General features: G+C 41.7%; 1 protein-coding gene across 1 annotated transcript in view; it reads left to right on the plus strand.

Moving 5' to 3' along the window:
* Nucleotides 1-16986, plus strand: part of LOC109425383 (uncharacterized) — a 74041-nt gene that overhangs the window by 19136 nt on the left and 37919 nt on the right. The gene's annotated exons all lie outside the window — the stretch shown is intronic.

Raw genomic sequence — 16986 nt, forward strand, 5'->3', positions numbered from 1 at the left:
AGGTCTCCCTTCGTGTGGGCAGTGAACGTTAATGATGCAGTAGTTGAAGAAACGGCCCTTAACTCTCAACATGCACATCCTTGCGTTGATCGGCTGCCACCCGATCACACGTTGTCGCATCTTGCCCACCACTATAAATCCTGTTCCCAGTTCATTGGTGGTGCCACAGCTTTGGTAGAAGGTAGCCGCTCGATGCCCGCTTTCCCACACTTTCTGTCCAGTCCAACAAAGTTCCTGCAACGCCACGATGTCGAAGTTGCGGGGATGTAGTTCGTCGTAGATTATCCTATTACATCCTGCGAAACCTAGTGACTTGCAATTCTATGTTCCAAGTTTCCAATCGTAGTTCTTATTTCGTCGCGTGGGTCTTTGCCGATTGTATCGAGTCGTATTTTCTCCTATGTTTTTCGCAAAGGGGATTTTTACGGGTGGCTTATTGGGCCTACGCCAACACTCCTGTCTCGCCGGAGGGCCATCGTGCCAGTTCTGTTTAACGTCCCAACCAACACTGGGACGACCACGCTGATGGGGCTACCACCTTGGATCTAGCTGGGCGTGGTGCAGCGGTTCTTACTCGGCCGCTGGATGCCACAACAGACGCTGTTTGAGCCGCACTTTCTTGGTGAACAGACGAAGTCAGAACGAAGTCAGAAGGACAACAGTGCCGCGGCTGCACTACCAGCTAAGCATACAACTCTTAGCTGGCGGTCTTTGTTATCGCTTGACCCGTGGAAGCATGAGGTAGGAACTTGTGAGGACCAGACCAGAGCTATGTTGGACGCTCTCCTTTTCGACTCACCGTTTTGCAGCCCACGTCAAGCCACTTTCTTCAATGTAAGGATATCAGAACGCTTTGCAGTCGAATAACTCTAATATTGCCAAGTATGTACCAACACTCTCCATCCCATGACGCTTGTGTGGTTCAGACTTAAGCTTGACTTGCGCTATCATTGCTACACCAAATGCTACAACATAGAAATGAAAATGAGAATTTTAGACTAACAATTCATGCAACATTTTTCAGTATAATACGTGTTGGGACGACTTGTCACAGAACTAAAAACTACACATCGAGAGCAGCTACTACTTCAAGCAGCTTTAATACTGCAAATATATTTAGTTAATAAATGAATGATTACATATTTATTACATCTTACAATGTAGTGTTCGTTCACGAGACAGGCGTATCTCCCAACCAAAGTGCAGTTCCTTCCTCGTTGACGAACTAAACGACACTGCCGAGTCATTAAATTAAAGCCACCGTCGGTCGTCGCGCCGCCGCTTCACACTCCACTTCTGCATTAGGGTTACCAGTTCCACTCAGCATCAAGCGTACTAAAACTGTACGCAACACTCCCCCCCGTGGAACTGGTGACGAACTGGATCTCCAACTTCTCGAACGGGTCCAGTCCTGGTTCGATACGCCCATGAGTTTTCAAAGCGTTTTGCTAAACAACAACCTTGACGTAGATGGCGGCACCGTACTGCAATGATGCGAATTGCGGTAGGTATCGGGTCAACTCGATCCACTGCTTCAACACAATACCCACCGGGATCAAACAGCATCGTTTTTAATTGATGTCGATCGCCTCGCTTTCTACCGCGGCGGCGGCGAGCGTGCTGTTCCGAGTCGTTCTGTTTTGCACAGGTCCCGTACGCATCATACACCACAAAGACCATTGTTTCCACGGCTTTAGTTTCGTATTTTGACTCACTTTCTGGAATTGTAATATACATTCGATCGCTGCTGTGGGTCGATGACGTCAGAGATCGGGTGCTGGTGAACGAAACAGCTGTGGAATCAGCTGGTATTGTTTTGTTGATCTCTCCGCGCTTTGTGTGTACCGTACACTCTGGATCACAGCTGATAACGCTTTGCGGAACAGAAACTGGAGAGTCTTTTTTCGGAAGCGATGTTCTAGTGCAGTCATTTTGTGGCTGGGTTTTATCATTCGGAATCGGCTCCTCCACCGTTCCCTCGCTGACCTTACTCCCATTGTATTGCCGTAACACTGCTTTCCTCTTCGCGCTAAACTCTGCCCTCATTTTCTGTGCTACCTTTTCGAATTCTTCCTCCATTTTCACCAGTTCTTGCTGGTATTCTTCTTCGATGCGGCGTTGTTTCTCTTCATAATACTTTCGCCACATCTCACTTTGCTCCTCGTGATGCTTCCGCCACAGCTTACTCTTCTCTTCTAGAAGGGAAAGTTCTCTCATCGTACTTTCCATGGCGGTTGCTTCTGGCTGACGATTTACATTTATTGAAGTTTGTTGGGACGACTTGTCACAGAACTAAAAACTACACATCGAGAGCAGCTTCTACTTCAAGCAGCTTCAATACTGCAAATATATTTAGTTAGTAAATGAATGATTACATATTTATTACATCTTACAATGTAGTGTTCGTTCACGAGACAGGCGTATCTCCCAACCAAAGTGCAGTTCCTTCCTCGTTGACGAACTAAACGACACTGCCGAGTCATTAAATTAAAGCCACCGTCGGTCGTCGCGCCGCCGCTTCACACTCCACTTCTGCATTAGGGTTACCAGTTCCACTCAGCATCAAGCGTACTAAAACTGTACGCAACAATACGTATACGCACAAGAAGAAAGACATTTCCTTTGCTTACCGGACAAATCCGCATTTATCCATTGCTAACCGTGGCTAACTGCGTCTAACTCAGGGTCTAACTGCTGCTCGGTTAGCAGCGGTTAGTGACGGTTGGAAACGGATAAATGCGGATTACCCGATAAGAAAAGGAAGTGTCAATCTCCCTGTATACGCAATAGTTAAAAACCCAGTGGAAAAATCAATGTAGAAGTTAAGTGCCCATTCCGATTGAGACCGAAGTCTGATTTAAATAAGCAACTCTCAATAGCTGACATCACTGGTTCACAGGATTCGTTTATTAAGATGGAGGAAGGAAAATTAGTATTAGTTAAATCTCATAGTTACTATTATCAGATTCAAACACAAGCATTTGTTACTAATTCTAATTTTGGCTTGTTCGTAGTATGGAGTGAGAATGAACAGATTCACATCGTCGTACAAAAAGATCTTGCATTTTGGTTGCGGTGTGTTTTGAAAAGTGAGATGTATTTCAGAAAAATTATTTTGCCCCAATTGCTTGGAAATTCCATTTTTTTTCTTTCTTTGGTAATTTTTGTTGCAATATTTCTTATGAATTCAGTTTTTTTTAGATAGGGCTACAATAAGGAGGTGATTGTCATACAGGATATCTCAAATAAGTGTCAAAATATTCATTGGTTACGTATATGGGATACCTAATAGTTGCCATCAATTTCTGAAAAAAAAAATAAATGTTTCCCCGAATTTTTGGAGCTTAACGAATTAAAATGAAAACTTTTAAATACATGTAAATCATGCAGAAATATGTACTCTAAAAAACGCGGCCCTTTGAAAAACTTTTTGAAAACAATATCAGATGCTTAGGAACCAAAAACTAAAAAATGTGGCATATTTCAAAACCCTTAGATAAGATAGATCCATAAATAACTTCACCCTGTTTGAAAAAAATTCAAAATAATTTCTTGCTAATGAAGGCTTATAAACCTACGTTTATAATATACACAAATACGTAGTACTTAAAAAGAGTTTGATACTTCATACATTTGTCTTTCTGAAAATGTCCATTTGTCGCACACTCTAGTTTTCAGTAAATGTAACATAACTTATAAGATAATAATTTTTTTTCACCTGTCTAAATCACCAACGATCGCCTGAAGACCTTGTCTAGCTATGAAAGTGCTTTTCTTGAAATAAAATTTAATTGAATGTGATTGAAAGCAATTTGACAAAAAATACAACCTTAAAAAAACACCTCTGGCGCGAGGACGATTTTGAGATCCTTATCTTCAACATTACTTTTTTCAAAGGTTTATGATTCAAATCAGTAAATGTTCCTATGCCGTTGATAAACTAGTGTCTTGACTATATTATCCAATAGAAAAATGCAAAGTTTATCGATTGGAAGCACGTGAGCAATGTCTTCGAAAACTTTCGCATTTTTTTATGGGTCATACTGTACATAAATAAATCGAATAAGAAACTTGTCGATCACAGCTTTACCCAGGAATGATGCTTGGATTGAAGTTGTATAGTATTGCGCAAACTCTTGCAATTAAATCTATTACGTTTTTTTCCATTTTCAAATCGCGCTAGAGAGGTTATAGTGACAACTTGTGATAAAACTAAATATTCCTGCTTGAGGATACCGAAACACCTTTCCACATGAATACGAATGCCGGTTATTTGTCTGTCCTTCTCTATGTCTGAAGGGTTAAACTGCTTTTTGTCCTTCAAAAAGGTTGGGATGTTCAAAGTTGCCTCTCTGCTACGAATCAAATCAGTGATATCGAACCCCTTGTCTGCCAACACGACATCTCCTGGTTCTAATATTTCTAAAAATCCACAATCTTTTACAATGAACTTATCAGAACATCTGCCTCCATACCCTGGTGAGATGAAACAAATATTGCCGTCTGGACACACAGCGATAAGAAATTTTGCCGTTTCTGATTTCTTGTAGTTGCTGTAGTGAGAAGCTGCTGCTTTCAATTCTTCTGGAGTTTCTGAACGGATCTCAAAACAGTCAAGAACAAAAATCCTTTTTTCTCCAAATTTCTCTTTGAAGTCTTTGGGAGTGTGCATAAGTAGTACGTCTTTAGGAGGCACATCTAATGAGTAGCTGAGACAAGTGTCCATCGTTTGCAGTGTACGGTGGAAATATTTTGAAATAGTATTCAAACAGACATTATAATCATTGGCAAGCGTTTGGAACTGTGGATTCAATCTCAGCTTAGTGAGAGTCATAACAAACATCTGCTCAGTTGAAAAATCGCAATATAGTATACTCAAATTAGGCTCCAGGTATTCGTAGATATTTTTGACTGTTGAAAAATTTGTAATGCCAGTGTAATAAAGGCACTTCTCATCGCTCACAGATATAAACTTGAACCCACGTTCCAAAAAATCTGCCTGACTCTGAAAAGAGCTGAGTATTCCCTGAAGGCGTTGTAATTCCTGCTGGTAATTTCCAAGAATTTCACACGAAGTATCCAGCGAACAACAGACTTCTGTCATTGTGACAGCATTCTTCGTCTTAGGTTTGTTCTCTTTGTAATCGTAGGCTTGCAATGGAATCACGTATGGTCTCGAACGTAGCATAGACGCTGATGCACGAGTGGGTTGATCACTGGGCTTAGAACTTTTGTTTCTACTGTCTTCTAACGATCGATTTGTAGAGCTGGAGAATGAATTTCCTTGCTCTTGGCTCCCACATGAAGAGATTGAATCTTCGGCATTCTCCCTAGAATCTACAATATGCAATATTATAGTTTAACCATTATCATTCAAATGTATTTTATTTCAATTTTACCTCCTCGAATTGGAGAAAACGTGATGCTCTGATGGTCTGGAACAATACTGTTTGATATGCTTAGTTAGATTGGCTATTTTCGGTGAAATGATCAACAAACAGCATTATTTGCGTAACGCGTTTCGGTCTACTACTCTTCGACCATCATCAGACGCCTAAAAAACATTTATTTGTTACAAACACTATTCACATACAAACAGACCATTCAACAAACAACACTTACATTCAGCCGATTTACTTCACAATTACGTCAGACGATTAATACTAATTTTTCTTTTGGTCAATTTTCTCTATATATATCCCATTACCCCCCTAGTCTACGTTATAAGTTTCTCTCTTTCGTCGTCGTTTCCTCTCATGGTTGACGTCATTTCTCATTGTTGCTTTCTCAGTTGCGCCAATAGACCGTTGTAGGTTGAATTGAAATTCCCACACTCACGCTGTAGGTTCACCGTGTGTGCTTCTCCTCGTTTTGACGTAGGACTACGTCTCTCTTTTCTATACCGGGTGTCATTCTAAATTTTCAGAAATCGGCCGCGTTACGTTTGAAGTGGAGATTTTGAGCGTTAATAACTCAGCCATTTCTCGTTGAATTTTCAAAATTTTGGCTCCAATCGATTGGAAATCTTTACACCAATTATATCCAATATTAACATTTGCTGATTTTCAATAACAAACTATTGAAAAATTGGGAAAAGTGAACCCATGTTTATTCCAGCCAATCACGATCGAGCACATTTTCGATGCTCCCGTCGAATATAAAAGCAACTGCTTCTTCGCATCTTCCCTCATTTGTCTTTGTGGTCTCGAGGTGAACGCATCGAACGAGAGCTGCCCATTTCTTCGATTGCGTTTTCGCTGATTCTTCTTTTACGGCCGTGTCGGCTCGGCGTTAGTGGTTGTCGATAAAGGAGCTGCTGCGCATTCGCCTTATAACCGTCTAACGCGGCAGACCAAGGAAGGAATACTTTTCATCGATTGCTCGGCGGTGGTGGCAGAGGCAGCAGCAAAATCCACCAAAGAAAGATCCACCACAACGAATTTGTGCGAGTTGTGTCGCTTTTCCTCGGGGATCGGTCGGACCTTTCACGGATTGATTGACGGCGGCGCATTGCTGATAGCATCAGGAAGAGCATCCAGGTCAGCAAGCGGCGGGCCAATTCTCAGTGGCGTCCAGCATTCAGCGCGAACAAAATCAATGCGCATTGGGTGGCATGACGAATTGATTTCAATTTCTTCCTAAAACCGCCCAAAATTCAAACGATTCTTTTCTGAACCATCGAAAACGCTTCCTAGATAGTAAATTGGATAAATTTCCCGCATCGACCGAGAAAGTGTAGTGAAACCAAATAGTGAAAGATTGAATTCTTGGCGGTGGCTCAGCAACAGTGAAGGCGATCACTAATCTCATCCACGGCAGCAAGCGGCGGGCGAATTTTCGACAGCGTTCAGCATTCAACACGGGGATCCAATTTATCATTGCGTGGCATGATAAATTCATGTCAATTTTCTGTCTGAAATCGTCCAATATTCAAACAGTTCTTTTCAGGACCATAGAAAATTATTTCATTCCATCGCTCGGTAGAAGTGTGGTGCAACCGAAAAGTGAACAATTGTATGCTTGGTGGCCCCGCAACAATAGTGTTGCCGGCCACTAATGATTCCACCAGGAATTTAGCAACGCTTTATCCTAATCAGACCATTTTTCGTGAAACATTGTTGAATTAAACCATTTTTCGAATTGAAACGATCTAAATCTTCCAATATTTTGGTTACTTTATTCGTTAAATGAAAGTTTTCTCATTTCTCGGTTGATTGATCGTTTGAAGTGTACGGAGCATACGGGGCGGGACATGCAATCGAAATAAACTGGGAAGCCAGCCGAATGGGAGGAGCTTCATCTGCCAATCTAGGGGCATAAAAGCTGTTCCCTCTGATTTCTTTCGTCATATTCATTGGATCAGTCAGGGAGGGTGGAGGTGGATCACGTCCACGGCTGCGCAGCAGCAGGTCAACTACGACGAGTGATAGCACCAGGAATCTCATCCACTGATCACGGCTGCGGTGGGCCCGGCAATGGAAGTTACCTCCACAACCCCAGCTGGGTAGCTGCGCACCAACCCAGCGACGGTTCTCGGCTATCTATCTGATAGAACCAGGAATCTCATTCAGAGCAGCAGGCGGCGGCAGTTTTCGATGGCTTCCTGCATTCAGTGCGGATAATTTTCAATTGTCTTTCTAAAATCAACCGTTATTTGAACGGATATTTTCAGGACCAGAGAAAATTATTCCTTAAGAGTTATGAATCGGATAATTTTCGGATATATTCCAACAATCGGTAAAAGTGTAGTGCATTCGAAAAGTGAATGGTTGAATGCTTGGTGGCTCAGTAACAGTAAAATCGATCACTAATCTTTCTACCCGTAATTTAGCAACGCGTTATCTTATTCGGACAATTGTACCTGAAACATTGTTTCATTCTAATATTTATCGAATTAAAATGATCTTAATTATTCAATACTTTGATTAGTTTATCCGTTCGATTAGAAATTGTCTCAAAGAACGGTTGCAGTCGTTTGAAGCGTCTGACACAATGTGGGCGGGTCATGCAAACGGAATAAACTGGAAAGCCCGCCGAATGGGAGGAGCTTCATCTGCTAATCCAGGGGCATAAAAGCTGTTTCCTCCGTTATTTTTCGTCATTTTCCTTGGATCAGTCTAGGAGAATGGAGATGTCACCTCCCAGCTAGGCAGCAGCACACAAACTCAGCGATGACTCTCGGCTATCGTGGTGGCAGCACCAGGAATCTCATCCACGACAGCAAACGGCCGCATTCAATATGGGTAAAATCGCATTGCGTGATGAATTCATGCAATTGTTTTGCCAAAATCTTCCGTTTTATAGACGGTCTTTTCCAGGATCAGCGAAAATGATTCCTCAAGAGTTATTGTTCGGATAATTAAAAGCGACAGACTGAAAGCTTGGTAGTTCAGCAATAGTGAAGTGGCTACTAATATGTTCTTCCTGGATGAAAACAACGTATTGTCGAAAGAGTTTCACGTTAAACTTTAGTTGAAAAGATCTATCTAACGCCGTTCAATTATCTAATAATTTTATCCGCTCGATGAAAATTCTCTCGTAGAACAGTAATTTAACCATTTCTTTTCAAAACGAAATAACTCTTGAACTAGTCAACATCTTTCCAAGTAACCGAACCAGCTGAATAACAGCTTCTTGAGCTAAAGTTAGCTTAAGAGTGATTTGTTTTACTCTTATACAGCAAAAATATGTTTTGGGTTATGAATGCGTTCACCGAGAGCGATCACACAACAACTTGACTAACATATCAGTCCACCATTTGTATTATTATAACAACAAACATTGTATTATGGAAATATAAAAGTTGGAACCTCGTTCCAGCCTTTGTCCTACGTCAACATTGCGGTTATGTCTCAGACATTACCCACTCCTAGTTTTTTTTATGTGGAATACCTCTGCAATACATCTGGTCGCCTGGTCCTGTATACGATCCAGAATTCGTGTTTTGTTGAAGTCGAACACATGTCCTTCCTCCATCATGTGGACTGCTAAGCCAGACTTCGGGTTTCTCTTCCTACAGTCGTTTTGGTGCTCCGCAACCCTCACTTCCAACATCCTCTTCGTTTGCCCTATGTATTCCTTGTTGTCGTCTGTCCCACATGGTATGGAGTACACCACGTTTTTCTGCTTGCCTGGTGGCACAGGATCCTTCATTTTGCTGAAGATCTTCTGTTTCACCTTATTTTGGGGTTTTGAAGCAAGGGTGATATTACTTTTCTTCAAAATTTTCCTTAGTTTCTCACTAAGACAAGGAATGTAGGGCGCAGGAACGTACTTTGGTAGGGGGTCTACTTGGGATTCGGTTTCGAGTGTGTTGTAGTGTTTATGTACCCTTTTTCGTTTTTACCATTTGTACAAACCAAGGAGGATAGTTGTTTTTCTCGAGGAGACTTGTGGCTTGTTTTAACGCTTCTTCTCGGTTTTCGACACACGTTAATTTAATAGCGCGATCGAAGAGGGCGATCGCGGTATTTTGCTTATGCTGGAAAGGGCTTTGGGAGTGGTAGTCCAAGTACCTTCCATTTAAGCATTTCGGAAGCCATGTGGTCGTTATTTGGTTGTGATTTCTTTCTAACATCATATCAAGGAATTTAATTTTCCCTCCCTCTTCTATCTCAACCGTGAACTGCAGGCGATCGTGGAAACTGTTGAACACCTCCACGATCTTTTGGATGTGTTCACGCTTTGCCACACACATGCAATCATCCACATACCTTCGATACACCTTCAGGGTTATGTGATCTTCCTCTAGCTTTTTTATGGACTCCTGTTCCAACTTTTCCATAACGACGTTGGCGATCACTGGTGATAATGGAGATCCCATCGGTACTCCAAAGGTCTGTCCGTACACCTCTCCCTGGTATACGAAGAAAGTCGATTCTAGAACCAACTTTACCGTTTCAATGAAGTTGGATCTGTCTATGTTTGTGTGCCTCTCAATTTCCTCCCATCTTTCTTCGAGGCATCGTAGTGCGTAGTCCACTGGTATGTTCGTATACAGTGACACCACGTCCAACGAGAAGAGTACTTCATCCTCGTCCGTATGAAACCCTGTTACTTCGTTGGCGAATTCGAAACTGTTACGCACGTGGGAAACCTCTTTTCCAACTATGTTTTCGATTATGTTCGCCAAGAACTTCGCTATGTTGTACGTTGCCGATCCTATTGTCGACACTACTGGACGGAGGGGCCTGTTTTCTTTGTGGATCTTCGGAAGACCGTAGATCCGTGGTGGGATGCAACTTGATTCCTTGAGCTTCCTTTGTGTGCATGAGTCGATGTACCCTTCGTTGTGCCACTCATCGAGGATGCCGTTGATTTTCTTCAGAACTCTGTTTGTCGGGTTGGTTGTTAGCTTCTTATAGGTTTGACCATCGCTGAGGAGTCCCTTCATCTTGTCATGGTATTCTTGCGCTTCCAATATGACCGTCATGCTTCCTTTGTCTGCTTTCGTGATGACAAGGTTCGGGTTGTCTCTCAAAAACTTCTTACTCCTGGTGACATCCTTCTTTATCCATTCTTGGGGAGCATGTCGAGGTTGTCTATGGTAGTTTATGTGGTTTACAATCGCATTGGACACCTCCGACCTGATTTCGTCTGCATTTTCCTTCGTTTGTATATGCTTCTCGATGCTCGCTACCACTTCGATGTAAGGAAGGTTTCTTGCATCATCCACATTGAAATTCGGTCCTAATTTCAATGTTCGTTCCACATAATCGGGTAACTCGGTATCGGTCGTGTTCACTACCCATTCCGTTTCGACATTCATCTCTCTCATGTGGTTATCTTGCATTCTTGACATTTTTCGCTGCTGTGTTGCCTTCATCTTGTTGTACACTGCACTCGTTTTCTCTTCTACCATTTTCTTCACACTCTCCGCATCTGGCGCTTCGACGAAAATGCAGACGAAATCAGGTCGGAGGTGTCCAATGCGATTGTAAACCACATAAACTACCATAGACAACCTCGACATGCTCCCCAAGAATGGATAAAGAAGGATGTCACCAGGAGTAAGAAGTTTTTGAGAGACAACCCGAACCTTGTCATCACGAAAGCAGACAAAGGAAGCATGACGGTCATATTGGAAGCGCAAGAATACCATGACAAGATGAAGGGACTCCTCAGCGATGGTCAAACCTATAAGAAGCTAACAACCAACCCGACAAACAGAGTTCTGAAGAAAATCAACGGCATCCTCGATGAGTGGCACAACGAAGGGTACATCGACTCACGCACACAAAGGAAGCTCAAGGAATCAAGTTGCATCCCACCACGGATCTACGGTCTTCCGAAGATCCACAAAGAAAACAGGCCCCTCCGTCCAGTAGTGTCGACAATAGGATCGGCAACGTACAACATAGCGAAGTTCTTGGCGAACATAATCGAAAACATAGTTGGAAAAGAGGTTTCCCACGTGCGTAACAGTTTCGAATTCGCCAACGAAGTAACAGGGTTTCATACGGACGAGGATGAAGTACTCTTCTCGTTGGACGTGGTGTCACTGTATACGAACATACCAGTGGACAACGCACTACGATGCCTCGAAGAAAGATGGGAGGAAATTGAGAGGCACACAAACATAGACAGATCCAACTTCATTGAAACGGTAAAGTTGGTTCTAGAATCGACTTTCTTCGTATACCAGGGAGAGGTGTACGGACAGACCTTTGGAGTACCGATGGGATCTCCATTATCACCAGTGATCGCCAACGTCGTTATGGAAAAGTTGGAACAGGAGTCCATAAAAAAGCTAGAGGAAGATCACATAACCCTGAAGGTGTATCGAAGGTATGTGGATGATTGCATGTGTGTGGCAAAGCGTGAACACATCCAAAAGATCGTGGAGGTGTTCAACAGTTTCCACGATCGCCTGCAGTTCACGGTTGAGATAGAAGAGGGAGGGAAAATTAAATTCCTTGATATGATGTTAGAAAGAAATCACAACCAAATAACGACCACATGGCTTCCGAAATGCTTAAATGGAAGGTACTTGGACTACCACTCCCAAAGCCCTTTCCAGCATAAGCAAAATACCGCGATCGCCCTCTTCGATCGCGCTATTAAATTAACGTGTGTCGAAAACCGAGAAGAAGCGTTAAAACAAGCCACAAGTCTCCTCGAGAAAAACAACTATCCTCCTTGGTTTGTACAAATGGTAAAAACGAAAAAGGGTACATAAACACTACAACACACTCGAAACCGAATCCCAAGTAGACCCCCTACCAAAGTACGTTCCTGCGCCCTACATTCCTTGTCTTAGTGAGAAACTAAGGAAAATTTTGAAGAAAAGTAATATCACCCTTGCTTCAAAACCCCAAAATAAGGTGAAACAGAAGATCTTCAGCAAAATGAAGGATCCTGTGCCACCAGGCAAGCAGAAAAACGTGGTGTACTCCATACCATGTGGGACAGACGACAACAAGGAATACATAGGGCAAACGAAGAGGATGTTGGAAGTGAGGGTTGCGGAGCACCAAAACGACTGTAGGAAGAGAAACCCGAAGTCTGGCTTAGCAGTCCACATGATGGAGGAAGGACATGTGTTCGACTTCAACAAAACACGAATTCTGGATCGTATACAGGACCAGGCGACCAGATGTATTGCAGAGGTATTCCACATAAAAAAACGAGGAGAAGCACACACGGTGAACCTACAGCGTGAGTGTGGGAATTTCAATTCAACCTACAACGGTCTATTGGCGCAACTGAGAAAGCAACAATGAGAAATGACGTCAACCATGAGAGGAAACGACGACGAAAGAGAGAAACTTATAACGTAGACTAGGGGGGTAATGGGATATATATAGAGAAAATTGACCAAAAGAAAAATTAGTATTAATCGTCTGACGTAATTGTGAAGTAAATCGGCTGAATGTAAGTGTTGTTTGTTGAATGGTCTGTTTGTATGTGAATAGTGTTTGTAACAAATAAATGTTTTTTAGGCGTCTGATGATGGTCGAAGAGTAGTAGACCGAAACGCGTTACGCAAATAATGCTGTTTGTTGATCATTTCACCGAAAATAGCCAATCTAACTAAGCATATAAAGTATCGCGGTGATCAAACCAAGTCAGACAATACTGTTTGATTCAGATGAATCTGAAGAAGAATCGTATCCTTCTCGATGTTGCACATTTGATCGTCTAGATTCTGATGTATTGTCGTCGCAGTTGAAACCCGAAGTTTCCCCACACCCGACAATCGAATTTTCTCAAAATCCATACCTGAAACCTAACGTCGGACGTAGTGCGCTGGACAGCGGACCTGGCCCTCTATCCAGCGCACTGTGCCCGACGTACGTCCGACACACGGTTTAGGAGAAAAATCGATATTCGCGTGTCAAAAATTCCGATTTTCAACTGCACGAACAATACCAGAACTGGAACTGCATGCTTTCGAAACTGCACTTGATCTCGAGCTCGAACTGGTATCATTCTAGCTGACTTGGGAGTCCACTGTGGAAGCTGCAGATTCGCTAGATACCGTGCGTGATCTTTGACTACAAGTCGACTTCCTTGAATCGGCACTCCGTGTCTCTGAAAGCGTGGGTGTGCGAGTTCCAATGCAAGAAGAGTCGTTTTCGCATCCTTCTCTCTGAAATCTACAATCTTGTGTTATGAATAAATATACACAAATATGATTTAATTACAACATTACCTCTTGATGTCGATCCTGGTGAAAGTATCGATTTATTTGAGCACCTTGCCGATTTGCATGATTCGGATGCAGAATCTGAATCTGTGTTCTGTTGTTCTACCGGCGAACTTGCTAATTTTGCCGATTTGGGCAGTTTCTGTGATGGTATCCAATCTGCATCCTGAGTTTCTGTAAGACGCGCTGGTTTACCTGTATAAAATGATCAGTTTTCGTCAGTTTTTGTTGGTGACTTATGGTAAAATAGGAGTTTCTTACCGCTTCGGAAATTAATGCTACAAATTCGTTTGTTGGGGGGAGTAAAAGTGTCTCCATATCCAAGAGCACTTTTCCACGCCTGAGTTCTCTCGCTGGTTAGCTGCTTCAAACATTTCCCTACCGTAGGGAAACGGAAACATTTGATTCCAGGGCTTTTCACGGTGGATTTACACTTAAACACACAGCACTTCCAGGGCATGATTGGCTCCGACACAAATCACTTTAAAAAATCGAAAATTCTTCTAAGTACGAAACGTAAACAACAGGACCACCACATGTCAAAACTTTTGCGTGACGTCACAGTGCAGTGGAGTATTTTAACCGTAGTGTGACCAGCAAAAAAAAACATCCGTAGAATGCCGGCAAGGTACCCGGGTAGCCACGAAACTGAAATGATCATATCTCCGTCGAATTTCCACCGATTTTTTTTTGGCTCATTCAACTCAAAAATTTATTACTTATTAAGATGGTTTACTAATGGGGCACGTTCGGTGTAGTACTAGATGTGTAGTAATGAGCTGAATTTTTGTATGGTGAAAAGGTCAATTCTCCGTTTCTGAAATAAAATGTTACAAAAAGCGTGGGTATAATGATTCCTTGCCTAATTTCATGTTGTTTGAGCAAAACTTTGAATTACTATGTTGTTTATATTGCAAGAAATGGAGTAAACAACAATACTGTTGTCCAAGGTTTTGCTCAAACAGCATCAAATTAGACAAGAAATCATAATACCCATGCTTTTTGTACGATTTCATTGCAGAAATGGATAATTGACCTAAAATTCAGCTCATTACTGCAAATCTAGTACTTCACCGATCTGTCCTATTGGACCGGTCCGATTACTGGATTTCCGGGCCCATGTTTTGTACAAAACAATACTCGGGATTTTCGGTAGGTTAGTAGCAATATCGGTATCGATCATCCTAAAATTGCTTTATCATATAGTATCTAAACAGCCTGGTATCATAAACCGTGTTGACTTTGAAGCTGCGGTTTCGGATCAGGCTTCCCGTGGAGTCATGGCTGACGGTGGTCACTTTACGGTATCCTAGGCTAAACATGCTTCCGAAAATCCGGATGTTCCAAAAACCACGGTGATCAAATCGCCCAAGCAGCACTTGTAACATCCTTATGAAAAATGAAATATAAAATTTGTTACAAAACGATTTCATAATGGTTGCCCTGAAACATGTTTATGAAAATAAGTTACACATGTGAGACAAGTAGACTTTTCGTCACCGCATGTTACACAATTGTTAAACAACGGTGAATGTAACATGAAAGTTAGACAGTGTCCGAAATGTAACATTTTTAGTTGCAATTCATTGATATTGCAATGATAAAGTAACATCATGTTTGTTTGTCACCAGTGATTGACTTGGATGCAATTTGGAAAATTCAGAAAGTTACAGTAATCATTCAAAGTTCTGCTATCTGTGTGATCATACACATCGTGATGGAATCGCAAATTGTTTTCAGTGAAAAAGATAAATTACAGTGGAAAAAAATAAAACGTAATGGTAGTTTCACCAGAAAAAGAAAAAATTTGATAGAAAATGCTAAAAAGTTGAAAAAAAGTAATGAATTACATCCTGGAAATGCTACTGTTGAGCTCCTACAAGCAAAGACTCTGGACGATTCGAACAACCTAGACTGGCTACCAACTTCTCTGGATCATTCAGAACAATCATCTCAGAGTCAAGAAGCAGAATCTAACTCTGACTCCGATGATAATGATTTCAACGTGAAGGAAGATATGACAGATTTCCGCGATGATTTAAAAAGCTGGGCGATTCAGTTTCAGATTAAGCATGCTGCTTTGAATTCCTTGTTGACTCTACTTAAAAGTCACATTGCAGACAATGTCCTACCCAAAGATGCTAGAACATTGGTGGGTACTCCTCGTAACACCAACACTTCGGCTGATATAAGTGTCGGAGGAGAGTATTGGCATTACGGTCTTCGCAAAGTTTTGAACGATACACTCTCCTCATACGACAAACTACCATCCAAATTATCGCTGAACGTTAACATAGATGGATTGCCAACGTTCAAAAGTTCAACAACATCGTTTTGGCCGATTCTTGTCAACATTCATGAGCTTCGAAGGACTATGACTCCTTTAGTAGTAGGGGTTTTTTGTGGAGCATGTAATTAGTTATTGCTTCTGGTTCATGTTATAGTTTTTATTGAATTTATCATTCTTACAGCAAAACCTAAAGACGTGAATGCATTTCTGTCCCCGTTTGTATCAGACTTAAACGAAGTACTTGAAAATGGACTCATCATAAATCAGCAGGAGATTATCATGACGCTTCGATGCTTCATCTGCGATACACCAGCACGATCAATGCTACGAGGCTAGTGATAATACATATTGTGAATTGGTTATCATCTCCAATAATATTTCCTTATGTTTATTATCTTCTTAGGTGTCATCGGTCATAATGGTTACAATTCCTGTTTGAAGTGTGTAACAGAAGGAGAGTATTCTTACGGATTCAAAACCATGATTTTCCCTGAAATAACAGCTGCTTTGAGAAACGATTCAGATTTTCGCGGTAGAGTATACGAAGGACATCACAAGTTTGATAGCATTTTGGAAACGATTCGTAATCTTGATATGGTGAAAGATTTCCCTATCGGAGATTCATTACATCTTATTGACTTAGGAATTACCAAACGATTTTTGAACGGTTGGAAGTCTGGCACTCTCAACAATTACAAAGCAAAATGGTCTGCCAAGCAAACTGAGCATATCTCCAACTTCCTAAAAACAATCAAACTACCAAGAGAGTTCCAACGTTCAGTTCGTGGTTTGGAACATCTTCCTCGATGGAAAGGTACAAAGCTGAGAACTTTTTTGTTGTACTTAAGTGTGGTTGTGCTCAAGAAATCATTCATGTCTGACGAAATTATTGATCATTTTTTGAATTTCTTTTGCGCCATTCAAATTTGTGCTAGACATGACCAAAACCCTGGAAACTACAAAATTGCACGCTGTCTAATCACTGATTTTCTCGACGGGATAAAGATTTTGTACGGAGAGCAGCTGTTTTGCAGTAATGTACATAGCT

Source organism: Aedes albopictus, chromosome 1 (assembly GCF_035046485.1).
Source record: "Aedes albopictus strain Foshan chromosome 1, AalbF5, whole genome shotgun sequence".
NCBI lineage: Eukaryota > Metazoa > Arthropoda > Insecta > Diptera > Culicidae > Aedes > Aedes albopictus.